We start from the raw sequence: 16,424 nt of genomic DNA, 5'->3' as shown, positions 1-16,424 counted from the left end.
CTCGGTTCTTAGTCACCTGAAAAAAAAAGAATTTTTAATGAGAGACAGAAAGCGTGACATAAGCAAGATTTTTTATTAGTGAAGTAAAAAGGTAGTAAAAGATAGTACACTCCTGAGAATTGGGAGTGGGCCAATCCAAGAGAGGAAAAATGGCGTGGCTCCTTTGTTTTTCCTGTTTTTATATCTTGGCTTGGGGGCATTTTTTTTGGTGATTGATTAAGGGCTCAGGTTCTTTGAGTGATGGAGCTGATTGACAGCTCAGGTTCTTTGTGCTCTGGTTGATTGACAACTCAGATTCCTACGCTCTGGCACGCCCATCCCCTTTTGGGCAGGTTCATTGGTTCAAGTTGCGTCTGGTCCTCTTACGCACAGCTGCAGCGTGTTGATTTTAACTGGCTTCTTTTGCTGGCCCTCATTTAGAGAAAGTAAAAATTTCTGGAGTCCTTTTTCCTGAATGCAGACACACTTTTATCTTCTGGGTTGTTCCTTTCCCCTTCCTCTCCCCCTGCCCAGTGCTCATTTCTATCTAAACTGCCTAAAGAGAACACATTTGCTTTTACATAAGTTGAATATATAGGCATGCAAAACAATACTATATAGTACCACACTGAAAATTACCAAAATACTCATTAAAAGTACAGTAGTTATTAACAGGAAAAATTATATGGAAGAAAGGAAGCAGAGAAATGAGAATCACTAATGATAGAATATTCATAGTCATATAAAATAGGGTAGGGGTCCTACCAACAAGATAAAAAAAAAACATGGCATTCACTCAATTCAATTTGTCGTGTAGGTATGAAAATCAGGGCAAACTTGAGATCTCTCTTTGATTCCACTAAGCTACTGTAGACAAAAATAGAAATATTACAACTCTAAGTAAGCACTCTCCTTTTCCTACCCTTACCTAATCACTCCTTTACTTGTTTCCCTTCCTGATATGCCTACATGAAAATCTGGAATCTTAATCCAGCTCCTGCTGAAACTAGCTTTGTATTCTGGCGAGGATCTGCCATCATGGAACCTCATCTCTAAAATCAGGCAATCCTCTCTGAGCTGTTAAATTATTAGACCTACAAGTGAAGTGTAATTTGGCAGCTTTGCCTGCTGAGTAGAGAGTTTTTTCCTGCAGGAGTGGAACCGACCAGGACTGAACTTTCCCCAGGGAACTTCCTCTCCTCCCATCCCCCTCCTCTAACTCCATCAATGAAACCGCTCTTAATTTCCATAGTGCCTCCCAGAAAGACGCAGTTTTCTCCTCTATCCCATGAGGCTCCAAGGCAATTTGAAAGGTAAATGAGTGCCTATCCCGACCTATCTGGAACTTAGGTTTCCTGATGTCCTATACAAGACAGACACACTCAGTAAATGACTGAATCACTTGCCCCTTTGCTTAGACAGGCAACTAGTCCCAGTCCAGTAAGAAGGCTGAAGAGATGGAATCCCATGCATCCACCCTGCAAGAGCTGTCTTGGAGGTGGGCACATCCAGAGCCCCACATGCCATGGGGCCTGAACCCAGAACCAGGCCTGGGCCTGGGTTCTGGATAACTTCCCCGCGCTGAGCCGCCCCTCCTGCCAATGCCCCAGTCCTACAGGGACGGGCACTATGGTGCATGTGAGAGGCTGCTTCGTGCTTGCACCGAGCATGCAGACGGTCCCCAAGTTGAGAGCAGCCCAAAACGCTGTCGAGACCCACAAGCCCAGGAGCCAATGGCTCATCCGGGATGGAACAACTGTCCCACCAAGAAGAGGCCAGAGCTACAGACCACGCAGCTCAACAGGGCCTGAACCAGTCAGGAGATGCCAGCAGCAGCGGAGGTGGACAGACAAGCAGCCAGATTGCCTCCCAGGATCCCAAGACAGCCCCACCCACTCCCATCCCCACCCCCTGAGACTGCTGAAAAATGAGGCTTGAAACCCAGGAACTCCACAAAGTAAGGAAGGATGGCAGCCTTATGCCCTGCCACACGGCAACCCTTCAACCCATGCCCTGGACTGGAGTCACGGAGTCACCCCAGTGGAGGCCCTCATTCTGCCTGTCTGGACTTCTCCCCTGGCCCCAGCCTTGCTCGGGGATGAGCCTCAGGGTCTCTGTAGTGCAGAATATTCTTTATTGTCCTTTCATTCCTGAATTACTGACAGGTTTTTCAATAAGAAATCTCTTTTCAGGGAATCAATACTATCTTAAGGATGTTTCTTGCAGATGTACTCAGAATATTCGTGCTTTTCATGTTAATTCCAATTGTGCACAATGATTAAAGTCTGTTTCCTTATTCTCTGCCTGTGCAATTGATTTGGGTGGATGGAGCCAGGATTAAAAGGGATGGGAGGTGGGCTTGTGTCTGACAGGGGAGCAGGGACCCAGTTCAGGGTTCATTAAGGTCAATGAAATGCAAAGTGTCATTTTTTAAAATGACATAACTTTGACTACCATAGTGGCCTACATTAAAATTTTTCATTTGTTCTACTGTTGGTAAAGTAGTAACTTCCCAACAGAACTTTTGTGTATGAATTTAAAAGGATCTTTGGAAAGACAATGTGGCAATATGCATTAAAAATTTCAATATGAATGCTCTTAACCCAGAATCCCACTTCTATAAGCAAGAAATTATAAAGAACAGACATGTTTTCCAATGTATGATTTTTTAAAAAATGATGGTCATATCTGCACAATCCCAAACTATGCCCTGGGGACTGGAACACAAGGAAGCCAGTGACTGTAGCAACAGGGCTTGAATTCAAGGGGGTGTTTCTAACGAAGTTGGAGGAGAACGCACTGAGGTAGCCACCCAGGTAGTCTCAGAGAGGGCAGAACTCCAGATCCTTGCCCTGTGGGCACCCATCACCACCTACACTGGGGTTTTTGTGACTTTTCCACGCAGACACCTGATCTGCAGTATTCTTCTTCCCTGGGGCTAAATTTGGGCCAGAGAGGAGCACAAGTGTCAACTCCAGGCAGTCTTTTTGGGGACTCCCAAACTACTTACTGTGCAGAGACAGTCTCTGAGTCCTCAGTATTTCTCTCCCACACAGTGAGTGGTTCCCATCTGCACAGAAATAGAGCATTCCCCTGAGCCTCAGATCAGTCCCTGGAGGTTGTCAGACTCGGGCTTCTACCCAGTGTAGGGAGGGGAGTAACTTGGCTCCCACTTCTTGCTTCCAGACCCCAACCCCTTGCAGCAAGACAGATGACGTTCCAAACTTTCACTCTCCTACACAGTGTAATAGCATGTCTGGGCCAAGAGAGAGGTGGAGGAGAGAGGGAAGGCAAATGCTGGACCTATAAGTCATCAGAAACAAGGTGCTGAAATCTAGATGTTGATGTTAACCTTCAGTGTAAATTGCTTCAGGATGCCAGGCCCAGGAGAAGCAGCAGATTAATATCCTCTTCGTCTAGTTGGGAGGATTCTAAGTCGTGGCCTGTGCTGAGCCTGATACAGTGATTCACATTGGAAAGGCGTTTTACTCCAGAAAGAGCTGGCTTTCACCCCCAGGAAGGGGTGAACGCCCTAACTCAAGTCCCTTTTGGATGGAGAAATCTGGCACCTTGGAAAAGACAGCCAGTTGGAGGAGGAATTGCTCTGAGCATGCCCACTGCCGGATCCTGGAGCGCTCGGCCCATCCTCTTGGGTCTGGGAAGGGGGCGCTGGTTTCCCGGCCACTAGTCCGGGATCATTATACCCTTGACTTCCACGCTGGCTATCTGGCAGCAGGTCAGCTCAGCCAGTTCCTGACCGGTGCTGCTGGTTAAAGTGTTGCGGAGATTCAGAGGGATTAGGGAGACTAGCTGGGGTCTAGTCCCTGAGGGGAGGGTGAACTTCTGGGTGAGTTCAGGGAGGAGTGGGGGAAATGCGGTGGAGGCGGCAGCAGAGCCGCGTGCAGATGCCTGGAGGGTCCTGAGGACTCCAGGCCAAGAAGGGCCAGGGCCACGGAGCTGGGGCTGCGGACGGCCTATCTGCTGTTCTGGGAGGCCCAGCGGGTGTCGCGGAGTCAGACGGAAGCCCACGCTCCACCCCAGTCCCCTCCCCACGTCACCCAGGATGCCTGTTTCCATCGGAAACCCCAGGGTCTAGCCCGTGCCGAGCAAAACCCGGCGACCGAGGATGCGGCGCGGGAACTGGTACTGGCCACCGCCGCCCGTGCGCCTAGTCTTCCCCAAAAGACAAACCAGGGCCTCTGGGGAAAGAAAAATGGACTGTTACATCGTTTTTCGTCACCTTTATTAAGTATTAAGTACCGAAAAGGAATTTCACTAAGAATTCTAAAGACAAATGACTTCCATCTCTATGGAGCAAACGCAGAGATGTGGCTGGAACATCACTTGTCCGGGGCGGTGAGGGGCTCAGTTCAAATCTCTGGGCTCATTCGCAGCTCCGGGTCCTCCGGGCCACTGCAAGTCGGATCCGCCGCCCCCAGCCTCGAAATCTGCTTGGGATCCTCTGCCTCCCGGGGGCAGGAGCAGGGCGACGCTTGGAAGGGTCCCCGCCGGCAGCGTTCTCGGGCTTCAATAGGCGGCCCAGGAAGCGGCGCCACCTGCCAACCGAGGCTGCGGGAGCGGCGACCGCCTTTTCTTGGGGCGCCTGTGGCTCCGGACCATAGCGGGTCGCGGGCGTCGGGCCCCTGGCGGGCCTCCCGGCGCTCCGCCTGCCGATGCTCGGCGCTCGGGCTCCATGTTTCGGGCAATAAGTGCACAGAAACCCGCAGGGACTGGAAAGGCATTCCCAATCCAAGTCTTCCTGGTAGCAAGAGAGCTGGCCCAGCTTAGGATAGAAGGGCAGTTGCCAGTCCGCAAGGTCCGCTAAGCTCAAGACTTGCAGCATCTCCGGTTTCTGGGACTCCGCTGCAGAATCCCAGGCCTCGCGCACGCAGGGAGGAAAGTTCTGCGCCATCGCTTCGGTCGCAGAGAGGAGGATAGTTCTCAAGGACCCTTTCCTGGCGAATTTATACTCTCCTGGGAGCTTAGGTTTACAACAAAACGCTATCAAGGGTGGGCGGTGCCTTTTTCTCAGCTTGCAAATTACTTCAGAAGCTGAGACGTGATGAGATCCAGGCCAAAATCCAATCATCTTGCTGGATCTCCGAAGTTGATGTGGTTTTGCTGACTGGATAGCATTAAAGTTATCATCGTTTGTTCCTGCGTTTGTCTGTCTCTTTTTTAAAGAACTCCAGGTAGAGCGGCTGAAGCATAGCGTTTGCTATTTTGAAGGTTACTCTTTGATGGAAAGTATCCTTTGTGCCTGATCCTTTGGGGGAACTGTATGTCCATTGATACTCAGGGCCCTTCTGCTTGGGATGCTCCATCAGATTTTAGGCAGATCATCAGAAGGAAAAGTTGGCCGTCTTCGCATAAAATCACACCGCTGGTCAGTGACAGAAGTCACTTCTGGAGGCCAGAAGCCTGAAATTCAGGTGTCAGCAGTGTTGTACCCGCTCTGAATGCCCTGGGGGAGAAATCGTTCTTTGTCTCTCACAGCTTCTGGTAGCTGTCAGGATTCCTTGACCCATGGTTACACGACTCCAATTTCTGCCACCATGGTCCTTTGCCTCCTCCTCTGTGTCAAAACCTCCACCTCACTCCTATAAGGGCACACTAGTCATTGGATTTGAGACCCACCCAGATAGTCCAGGACAATCTCCTCATCTCAAGATCCTAAGTTTAGTTACATTTGCAAAGACTTGTTCCAAATAAGGTCACATTCAAAGGTTCTGAGGATTAGGACATGGACATGTCTTTGGGGAGGCCACCATTCAACCCACTGCCAACACAATGGCATTTCTTTGTGTAGACAATTCCTTTTGTGTATTTTCTTTAAAAGGAGAAGAAAATATCAATCCCAGGCAAGAAAATTTTTGACAAGAGTTATGACAAATACATTTGTCTGTTCCCATAATCTTCAGAATCCAGGCAGGTGACAGAAAACACACTAGTCATTTGAACAGACAGAATTTAAAATACAGAATTAGAAACTAGGTAGAAAGTTATCAGATACATAACTTAAAGGGTAAAAAGAGAAATCCAAGATATCACAGAGAGCAACTACAGGAGCAGTTGGGGAAACAGGGAAGAGACTGGATTATTAAACTTTGAAGTGTAAAGGGAAGGCATTGCTGAGGTGAAACCCAGATTGGAGAGGCAGCGGCAGTACTGAACTGGCACTACTTTCTCTGAGCTTGGAGGGGCTGTGGGGCTGAAACCAGATCTTTGATGAGAGAATGGGCTGATGCTGGTGTTTCTGGGAGGACGACATGAAGCTGGTTCTATACATGTTAGGAAAAACAGCAAACTGGATTCAGCTGCTGCTATGAAAAGGTGAACTACCCTTCTAGAGGTAAAGATGCTGCTTCAGGGGGAAGCAACAGGAAATCCTCAGGAAGTAGCCAGGAGGAAGCAAGTGTTTGCTCTGCCCTCCATCCTGGCCGTCTCCCTCCAGCTTCTGCTAACGGAGAACTACTTTGGAGCTAGTTGACAAAGTAGAAATGTGGCTTGCAGAGTCCTAGCTCCTGTATCACAATACAAGAGCACAGAAAAGTGGGTTTGGGGTCCAGAGAAAAATACTTTAATAATGAACATATTTCCATACAACAGTTTCCAGAAGGCTACTCCATATTTTCCTCCAAATTGACCCTGGCAGGAAAAAGTAGATGAGGAATTGTGCAAAAAGTAGAGAGACATCTTCATTTTCCAACATGCAAATTTTTAAAAACACCATTTTAATAAAAATCTAGAAAGCTCAAACTAATCTATATGGACAGGAAGCAGGTCAGTGGTAGCCTAGGGGAAGGTGGGACGAGGAGGACATGGTGGAGGGAGCACAAAAGGGCATGAGAAAACTGCACTGTGGTGACAATGTCACAAATTGCACACTATTTTTTTGTTTTGACCATCTATATTTTTTATTTGTTTTTTCTAGACCAAATGATTACATTCATAGCATAGAAACTGATTTCCATCTTAATTGCTTTTTTACAATTTCATGGCATCTTAGGGTATTAATTATTTTTTATTGAAGTATAGTCAGTTTACAATGTTGTGTCAATTTCTGGTGTACAGCATAATGGTTCTGTTATACATATACACACATATATTCATTTTCATATTCTTTTTCATCATAGGTTTCTATAAAATACTGAATATAGTTACAGTAGGACGTTGCTCTTTATCTTTTTTAAATATAGTAGTTAGTATCTGCAAATCTCAAACTGCCAATTTATCCCTTCCCACTCCCTTTCCCTCCTGGTAACCATAAGTTTGTTTTCTATGTGTGTAAGTCTGTTTCTGTTTTCTAAATAAGTTCATTTGTCTCATTTCTTAAGATTCCACATATAAGTGATATCATATGGTGTCTTTCTTTCTCTTTCTGGCTTATTTCACTTAGAATGATGATCTTCAGGCCCATCTATGTTGCTGCAAATGGCATTCTTTGATTCTTTTTTATGGCTGAGTAGTATTCCATTGTATAAATATACCACAGCTTCTTTATACAGTCATCTGTCGATGGACATTTAGGTTGTTTCCATGTCTTGGCTATTGTAAATAGTGCTGTTATGAACACTGGGGTGTTGCACCTTCTTGAATTAGAGTTCCCTCTGGATATATACTCAGGAGTGGGATTGCTGGATCATATGGTAAGTCTATTTTTAGTTTTTTGAGGAATCTCCATACTGTTTTCCATAATGGCTGCACCAAACAACATTCTCACCAACAGTGGAGGAGGGTTCCCTTTTCTCCACACCCTGTCCAGCATTTATTGTTTGTGGACTTTTGAATGATGGCCATTCTGACTGGTGTGAAGTGATACTTCATTGCAGTTTTGATTTGCATTTCTCTGAAAATTAGCCATATTGAGTATTTTTTCATGTGCTTATTGGCCATCTGTATGTCTTCACTGGAGAAATGCTTGTTTAGGTCTTCTGCCCATTTTTGGATTGGGTTGTTTGGTTTTCTTATTAAGTTGTATGAGCTGTTTGTATATTCTGCAAATGAAGCCCTTGTCAGTCACATCATTTGCAAATATTTTCTCCCATTCTGTAGATTGTCTTTTTATCTTGTTTATAGTTTCCTTTGCTGTGCAAAAGCTTATAAGTTTAATTAGGTCCCATTTCTTTATTTTTACTTTTATTTCTATTGCCTGGGTAGACTGCCCTAGGAGAACATTGCTAAGATTTATGTCCAAGAATGTTTTGCTTATGTTTTCTTCTAGGACGTTTACAGTGTCTTGTCTTACGTTTAAATCTTTAAGCCATTTTGAGTTTACTTTTGTGTAGGGTGTGAGGGAGTGTTTTAACTTTATTGATTTACTTGCTGCTGTCCAGCTTTCTCAACACCACTTGCTGAAGAGACTGTCTTTTCTCCATTGTATATTCTTGCCTCCTTTGTATATTCTTGCCTCCTTTGTCAAAAATTAATTGACTGTAGCTGTGCGGGTGTACTTTGGGGCTCTCTTTTCTCTTCCATTGATCCATATGTCTGTTTTTGTGCCAATACTACACTGTTTTGATTACTGTAGCTCTGGAGTATTGTCTGAAGTCTGGGAGGGTTTTTCCTCCAGCCTCATTCTTTTTCTTCAGCATCGCTTTGGCAATTCTGGGTCTTTTGTGATTCTATAAAAATTTTAGGATTATTTCTTCTAGTTCTGTCTAGAAAAATGCCTGGGTAACACAAATTGTACACTTTAAAGTATATTCTGAGAATTGTACACTTTAAATTATATTCTGTAAGTTGTACACTTTAAATATATGCATTGAGGTGTCATTTATACCTCAGGAAAGCTTTTTTAAAAAACCCATCCAGCTTTCTACCTCATTAGCACTTCAAAAGCAGGAGGCAAGGGGCAGGGAAGGCAGTGGAGTTCCTAAAAAAATGAAGAAGCAAGATAGAAGATAGTGCTAGAGGAAAAAAGTCAGAAGTATTGTCCAGTTCCCAGAAAACTTTAGATGCCTCACAACATGGAATTTTCCCCCAAAGTCTCAAGCCAATCCTTCTCCCTTCCCACTCCCCACCCCCAACAACTCGCACCAACCCCTCCCTCCTTCTGTGCAGGGGCTTTAGCGAACATGTCACATAAAATGTCCAGTCTAAGGCATCAACCCCCTCAGCCTCAGTTCTTGGAAAGAGAAACCCTGATATCCTGCTCAACAGGGACACAGGGACTCTAGAAAGTCCAGGGAATCACCTTTCTATTTTTGGAAGGAAATCACCAGGTCCAGACCACACTGGAGACAAGGATATTACAAGAGGGGCATGACTAGAATGTGGGGATCATCAGGGGCCATCATAAAGGCTACCTGCCCACTGGACGAGGTTCTTAGCCCAAGGGGTGTGAAAAGAGCATCCATTCGCAGGGGAGAATAAGTGTTAAAGTCCAGGGGTTTGGGAGAGATTAGAAGTGCCAGAGAAGATTTGGTTAAATGTAAAGGAACGTTAAGGTTTTTTTCCTTATTTTAACATATAACACATGGAGAATCAGGATATGTCTCATAAATGGTGGTGTTTATATTCTATAAGCTCCTGAGGCTTCACATTGTGCAGAGTTAAGTCTCAATATTGTGTCCCCTTGGTCTGTTGGTCTAGCCCTTATAAGGCACTTTATGTCACTGAATCTATCCTGTTCTGTGACAATGGACCGAAGTGTATCTGTGAGAGGCAGAGACAAATGATGAGGAGAAAAAGGGAGAATTGGGGCTCATTTTAAATATATCTACATTTATGCCACACTCCTCAAAGGCTACATGAGTCTTGGTTTTAGGCTTGGAAAAGATGATGGTGCAGAGGTTCAGAGGTATCAAAGCAGCGGGATCGAAGGAGAAAAATAAGTTGGAAGAAAGAAAAAGGTGAGACGGAAGGAGACTTTGGGTCAAAATACTCAGAAGAGAGGGTAGAAAGAGAAAGAGAGTCGAACAAAACAGCAACGGATAGGTAAACTTCTGTCCACTAGAGACACCTCCTCTAAAACAGATGGTGGCCAAAATTCACTTGCAAAAGCAAAACAAAACAAAAACAAACAAACAAAAAGCCCAGACAGTTTAGACATGCGTCCCTGCCGGAAGATCCTCCCTGCTCACTTTCTATGTCGTGTTCATTTTTCATCCCTGCAAGCAGGGGAACGGCTCTGACTAGGAAAGGGCTCAGATCCAGCACCTCAGTTGAGGGACCACATGTCAGCCTTCCCCCCAAGTGCTGGGCCTGATGGGTCCTCCTGCTGACTCAATTATTTGGGGAGGCTTGAAGGGAGGAGACGGTTTCAACAGTTCAGCCAATTTCAGCCTTTGTTAACTTCCAGATTGGAAGCTTTGGGTCCCCTTAGGCTGTAAGCAGAGCAGTGGGTCCCGCGCCACCCTACTCACCACTAGGGGGCAGCAGCACACCAGGCTCTAGCGTGACCTTGTGGTTCAGGGCAAACCTGGAACCTGCAATGGCTTAGAACCTGGGTCCTGAGAGGATTCAACGTTACGACTTTAAATTCAGCCATCAGGAGGCGGTGCTGCTTTTCCTCCAAAAGTAAAAGTGACATTTTGATTTTTATTTTTTCCCCTCCAGCTTTATTGCGAAATAATTGACATATAACATTGTGTAAGTTTTAAGGTGTACAATGTGTTGATTTAATACACATACATTGTGAAATGATTACTACTGTAGCACTAGCTATCAACTTCATCACCTCACATAGTTACCATTTCTTTTTATGATGAGAGCAGTTAAGACCTACTCTCTTCGCAACTTTCGAGTATACAAGGCAGTATTAGTAACGATAATCACCCTGTTGACTGTTGGACTCCTCAGAACTATTCATCTTCCAACTGAAGATGTGCCCTGGAAGTTTGTGCCCTTTGACATCTCCCATTTCCCCCATATCCCAGTCCTGGCAATCGTCATTCTACTTTTTGTTTCTATGAGTTCAGCTTTTTTTAGATCCCACATGTAAGTGAGACCATACAGTGTTTATCTTTCTCCGTCAGACTTGTTGCCCTAAGCATAATGTCCTCAAGATCCATCCATGTTGTTGCAAATGGCAAGTTTTCCTTCTTTCTCATGGCTGAGTAGTATTCCATTGTGTGTGTGTGTGTGTGTGTGTGTGTGTGTGTGTGTATCACATCTTCTTTATTCATTCATCTGCTGACTGACACTTACATTGTTTCCATGTCTTGGCTATTGTGAATAATACTGCAATGAACATGGGAGTGCAGGTACCTCTTTAAGATCCTGATTTCATTTCCTTCGGATAGATACCCAGAAATGGGATTGGTGGATCATATGATCATTCCATTTATAATTTTTTTAGGAACCTCCATACTATTTTCCATGGTGGCTGCACCATTTTACATTGCTATCAACAGTGCACATCCACATCCTTACCAACACTTGTTATCTCTTGTCTTTTGATGATAACCATTCTAAAAGGTGTGAAGTTATACCTCATTGTGCTTTGGGTTTGCATTTCCCTCATGATTAGTGATGTTGGTATCTTTTCATGTACTTGCTAGCGATTTATATGTCGTCTTTGGGGAAAAAAAGTGTCTATTCAGTTTCTCTGACTATTTCTTAATTAGATTTTTTTGCTATTGTGTTATGAGAGTTCTTTATGTATTTGGATGTTAGCCCCTTACATGGTATATGGTCTGCAACCATTTTCTCACATTCTGTAGGTTACCTTTTCATTTTGTGATTGTTTCCTTTGCTATGCAGAAGAATTTTATTTGCTATAACACTACTTATTAATTTTTACTTTTGTTGCTTGGGCTTTTTGTGTCATATGCAAAAATCATTGTCAAGACCAATATTAAGATTTCCCCTATGTTCCTCTAGAAGTTTAAGGTTTCAGGTTTCATGTTTAAGTCTTTAATCCATTTTGAGTTAATTTTTGAGAGTGGTGTAAGAGAAGGATCCAATTTCACTTTTCTCAGTGTGGTTACAAGTTTTCCCAACATCATTTATTGAAGGGACTATCCTTTCCCCATTGAGTATTTTTGGCTCCTTTGTCAAATATTAGTTGATTGTATATTCTTGTGTTTATTTCTGGGCTCTCAGTTCTGTTCCATTGGTTACTGCCAGTACCATATTGTTCTGATTACTATATCTTTGTAGCACAGTTTGAAATCAGAAAGTGTGATGGCTCCAGTTTTGTTCTTTCTCAGGATTGCTTTGGCTATTTGTATCTCTTATAATTCCACACAAATTTTAGGATTTCTTTTCTATTTCTGTGAAAAATGTCATTGGAATTTTCATAGGGGTTGCACTGAATGTGTAGAAGGTTTTGTATAGTGTGGACATCCTAACTGTGTTAATTTGTCTGATCCACGAACACAGGCTACCTTTCCATTCATTCATGTCTTCTCCAATTTCTTTCATCAGTATTGTATAGCTTTCGGTGTACAAATCTTCCACGTGTTTAGTTAAATTTATTCCTCAATATTTTATTGTTTTTTATGCAATTGTTAATGGGGTTTTTAAAATTTCTTTTTCAGATAGTTTGCTGTTAGTGTGTAGAAGCACAGTTGATATCTGTATGTTGATATTTTATCCTGCAACTTTACTGAATTTGTAGCTTAGTTCTAATAATTTTTTGGTGGAATCTTTTGCATTGTATATGTAAGATCAGACCATCTGCAGACAAAGACAATTTTACTTCTAACTTTCCTGTTTGGATACCATTTATTTATTAATTTGTTTGTTGGTTTGTTGATTGGTTGGTTCGTTGGTCTGATTGCTGTGGCTACGACTCCCAGTATTATGTTTACAGGAGTGGTGAGAGTTGGCACCTTGTCTTGTTCCTAGTCTTACAAGAAAAGCTTTCAGTCTTTCACCATCAAGTATGATGTTAGCATGGCTTGTCAAACATGGTTTTTATTACGTAGACATATGTTTCTTCTATACAAATTTATTGCGAGTTTTTATCATAAAAGGATGTTTTGTCAAATGCTCTTTTCTGAATCTATTAAGATTATTTGATAGTTTTTATCTTTTGTTCTATGAATGTGGTGTGTCACATTTTTAAATGTGTGTATATTGAATCATCCTTGTATCCTTAGGATAAAACCTATTTGATGATGGTATAGGATACTCTTAATGTGCTGTTGAATTCAGTCTGCTAGAATTTTGTTGAGAATTTTTGCATTTGTATTAGTCAGGGATATTGGCCTGCAGTTTTCTTTTCCTATAGTGTCCTTATCTGGCTTTAGTATTGGGGTAATATTGACTTTGTAAAATGAGTATGGGGGTACTCCCCTCTCTTCGATTTTTGGAAGGGTTGTGAAAGATTCGTGTTTATTCTTCTTTAAATGTTTGGTAGAATTCACCAGTGAAACCATCTGGTTCTCGGCTTTTCTCATTTGGGATTTTTGATTACTGATTTAATCCCCTTACTTGTTACTGGTCTGTTCAGATTTTCTATTTCTTCATGATTCAGTCTTGGTAGGTTGTATGTTTTTAAGAATTTTCCATTTCTTCTAGGTTATCCAATTTGTTGGTGTTCCTAGTAGTCTCTTTTGATCCTTTGTAGTTCTGTGGTACCAGTTGTAATGTCTCCTCTTTCATTTCTGATTTTTTTTCTTATTCTTCTCTTTTTCTTAGTTTGGTTAAAAGTTTGTCAATTATGTTCATCTTTTCAAAGACCAGCTCCTAGTTTCCCTGATCCTTTCAGGATTTTTCTAAATTTTTACTTTATTTTTTTATTTTGGGGGAGGTAATTAGATTATTTATTTATTTATTATTTTAATGGAGGTACTGGAGATTGAACCCAGGACCTCATGCATGAGAAGCAATCACTCTACCAATTGAGCTATACCCTCCCTCCATTTTTCAGTTTTATTAGGTAGAATTGTTATAATTTGACTGCACATATACAGTATATTGTATATATATATATATATATATATATATATATACAATACTGCACATATTTTTAAATTTATATATATGTCCTCTTAATTGTTTCTAAGAATGTTTAGAGCTTTAACTTTTTAAACTTACATAGTTATCAAAGGAATAAAGCCAACCACAAAATAAAAATTAATTCAAAAAGATACATACACTCTGCTATTAACAGCAACATTATTTATAATTGCCAAGATATGGAAGCATCCTAAGTACACATCAATAGACGAATAGATAAAGGAGATACAGCATATATATGTAATGGAATACAATTCACTCATAAGAAAGGAGGATATTTTGCCACTTGTGGCCCTTCAATCACTTTTTTTTAACTTCAAAAACCAGAATTTTATAACTGTCATAAACATTTCTATTGCATCAAAAACAACAAAATACCTAGAAATAAACTTAACCAAGGAGGGCACCTATACTCTGAAAACTGTAAATCATTGATGAAGGAAATTGAACATGATACCAAGAAATGGAAAGATATCTTGTGCTCTTGGATTGGAAGAATCAACATTATCAAAATGATCGTACTACCCAAAGACCCAAAGCAACCTATAGATCCAACGCAACCCCTGTCAAAATACTCACATTTTTCACATAACTAGAACAAACAATTCCAAAATTTATATGGAAGCATAAAAGACCACTGAATTGCCAAAGCAATTTTCTGTAGGTCTTTTTTTTTTTTTTTCCTCTTTCTTGTTTTTGTTCTCTTTTCTTATGGTTTGATGACTAGAGAAGTTCCATTAACATTTGTCGTAAAGCTGGTTTGGTGGTACTGAATTCTTTTAGCTTTTGTTTATTTGTGAAGCTTTTGATTTCTCCATCAAATCTGAACGAGAGCCTTGCTGGATAGAGTATTCTTGGTTGTAAGTTTGTCCCTTTCATCACTTTAAATGTATCGTGCGGCTCCCTTCTGGCCTGTAGAGTTTCTGCTGAAAAATCAGCTGATATGGGAGTTCCCTTATATGTTATTTGTTGCTTTTCTCTTGCTAATTTTAGTATTTTCTCCTTATCCTTAATTTTTGTCAATTTGATTACTGTGTGCCTTGTGTATTCCTTTTTGGGTTGATCCTGTGTGGAAATCTCTGCACTTCCTGGACTTACTTGGGTGACTGTTTCCTTTCCCAAGTTGGGTAAGTTATTGGTTATTATCTCTCCAAAATTTTTCTCAGATCCTTTCTCTCTCTCTTCTCTTTCTGGGACCCCTATAAAGCAAATATTAGTGTACTTCATGTTGTCCCAGAGTTCTCGTAAACTATCCTCATTTCTTTTCATTCTTTTTTCTTTTTTCTGTTCTGTAGTAGTGATTTCCACCAATCTGTCTTCTAGCTCACTGATCCATTCTTTTGCTTCATTTAGTCTATTCTTGGTTCCTTTTAGTGTGTTATTCATTTCAGTGATTTTATTCTTTAACTCTGTTTGGGTATTCTTTATCTTTTCCAACTGTTCGCTAAAAACTTCGCTCTGTGCATCTATACTCCTCCTGAGTTCTCTGAACATCTTCATCATCATTACTTTAAACTCCTTCTCAGATAAATTGCCTATCTCCTCATCACTTACTTCTTCTTCTGGGATTTTATCTTGTGTCTTGGCCTGGGAGATACATTCCTCTGCCACCTCATATTTTCTATCTTTCTATTTGTATTTTTAGGTAGGTTAGTTACTTACCTCGACCTTGGAGAAGTGGGTCTCTGTGGGAGGTGTCCTATGTGTCCCAGCAGTACACTCCCCTCTTGTTACCCAAGGGCCAGGGTCCAGCCGGTCCCAATGTAGAGTCTAGCCTCTGTTTGTGGATTCCTTTCACAGGCTTTGGGATTGTTGTTTTCTTATTTCTAGTATCTGCCCCTGGTGGATGAGGCTGGACTAGAGGCTTATGCAGGTTTCCTGGCAGGAGGAGCCGGCGACTGCCCACTGCTGGGTGAAGCTTGGTCCTGGACTTCTGGTGGTCTATAGGCCTTTGTCTGTAGCTGTAGTTTTATAACATTCTTATCCTTTAACCTTTATACTAGAGTTCTTTATATGAGAATTAAGTGGTTAACATGGCACTATATTATTCTAAATTTGACAACATACTCACCTTTACCACTGTGTTGTATATTTTTATATATTTTCATGTTACTCCTTGATTTATCATGTTCCTTGAAGTTTTGCATCGTCTTCTCATTTTTAACAGCAGTCACCTCCATCTGAATAAACCTGGATACACCTACCCAGCTCTTCTTGCTCCCTTTTGTGGCAGAATTCTTAAGCTTGCATTTCTTGTCTGGATTCTGCAGTGAACCTGGCCTAGGGCTGACTGCCTCTTTGTTTTCCCAAAGGTGGCGCTCAAGCTCAACTTAGGGAGCTCTCTGGTTTACAGGGCTTGGCAGGCTTTCTGCGCATGCTCACTAGTCATCTGCTAAAGCGGGCTCCTGATGCCACAGCGGGAGAGTGCCTCTTTTGAGAATCTCACACAGCTGGGTGTTCACTCGTGCACTCTCATTCCCCTTCACCCCAAGAACTATCTCAGACCAAGATCTCTCTTGACCCTATTGTGCTGC

General features: G+C 42.2%; 1 non-coding gene across 1 annotated transcript; it reads right to left on the bottom strand.

The window, feature by feature from the left end:
- Positions 1 to 13,714: 13,714 nt before the first annotated feature.
- TRNAE-CUC (transfer RNA glutamic acid (anticodon CUC)) lies at positions 13,715 to 13,788 on the bottom strand. Its single transcript has one exon. It is a non-coding gene; the product is annotated as a tRNA-Glu (tRNA).
- Positions 13,789 to 16,424: the final 2,636 nt, after the last annotated feature.

This window comes from Vicugna pacos, chromosome 3 (genome assembly GCF_048564905.1).
Source record: "Vicugna pacos chromosome 3, VicPac4, whole genome shotgun sequence".
In the NCBI taxonomy this organism is placed as follows: Eukaryota; Metazoa; Chordata; class Mammalia; order Artiodactyla; family Camelidae; genus Vicugna; species Vicugna pacos.
Note: the sequence above shows the minus strand (reverse complement) of the source record. Positions and strands in the feature narration are given on the sequence as shown.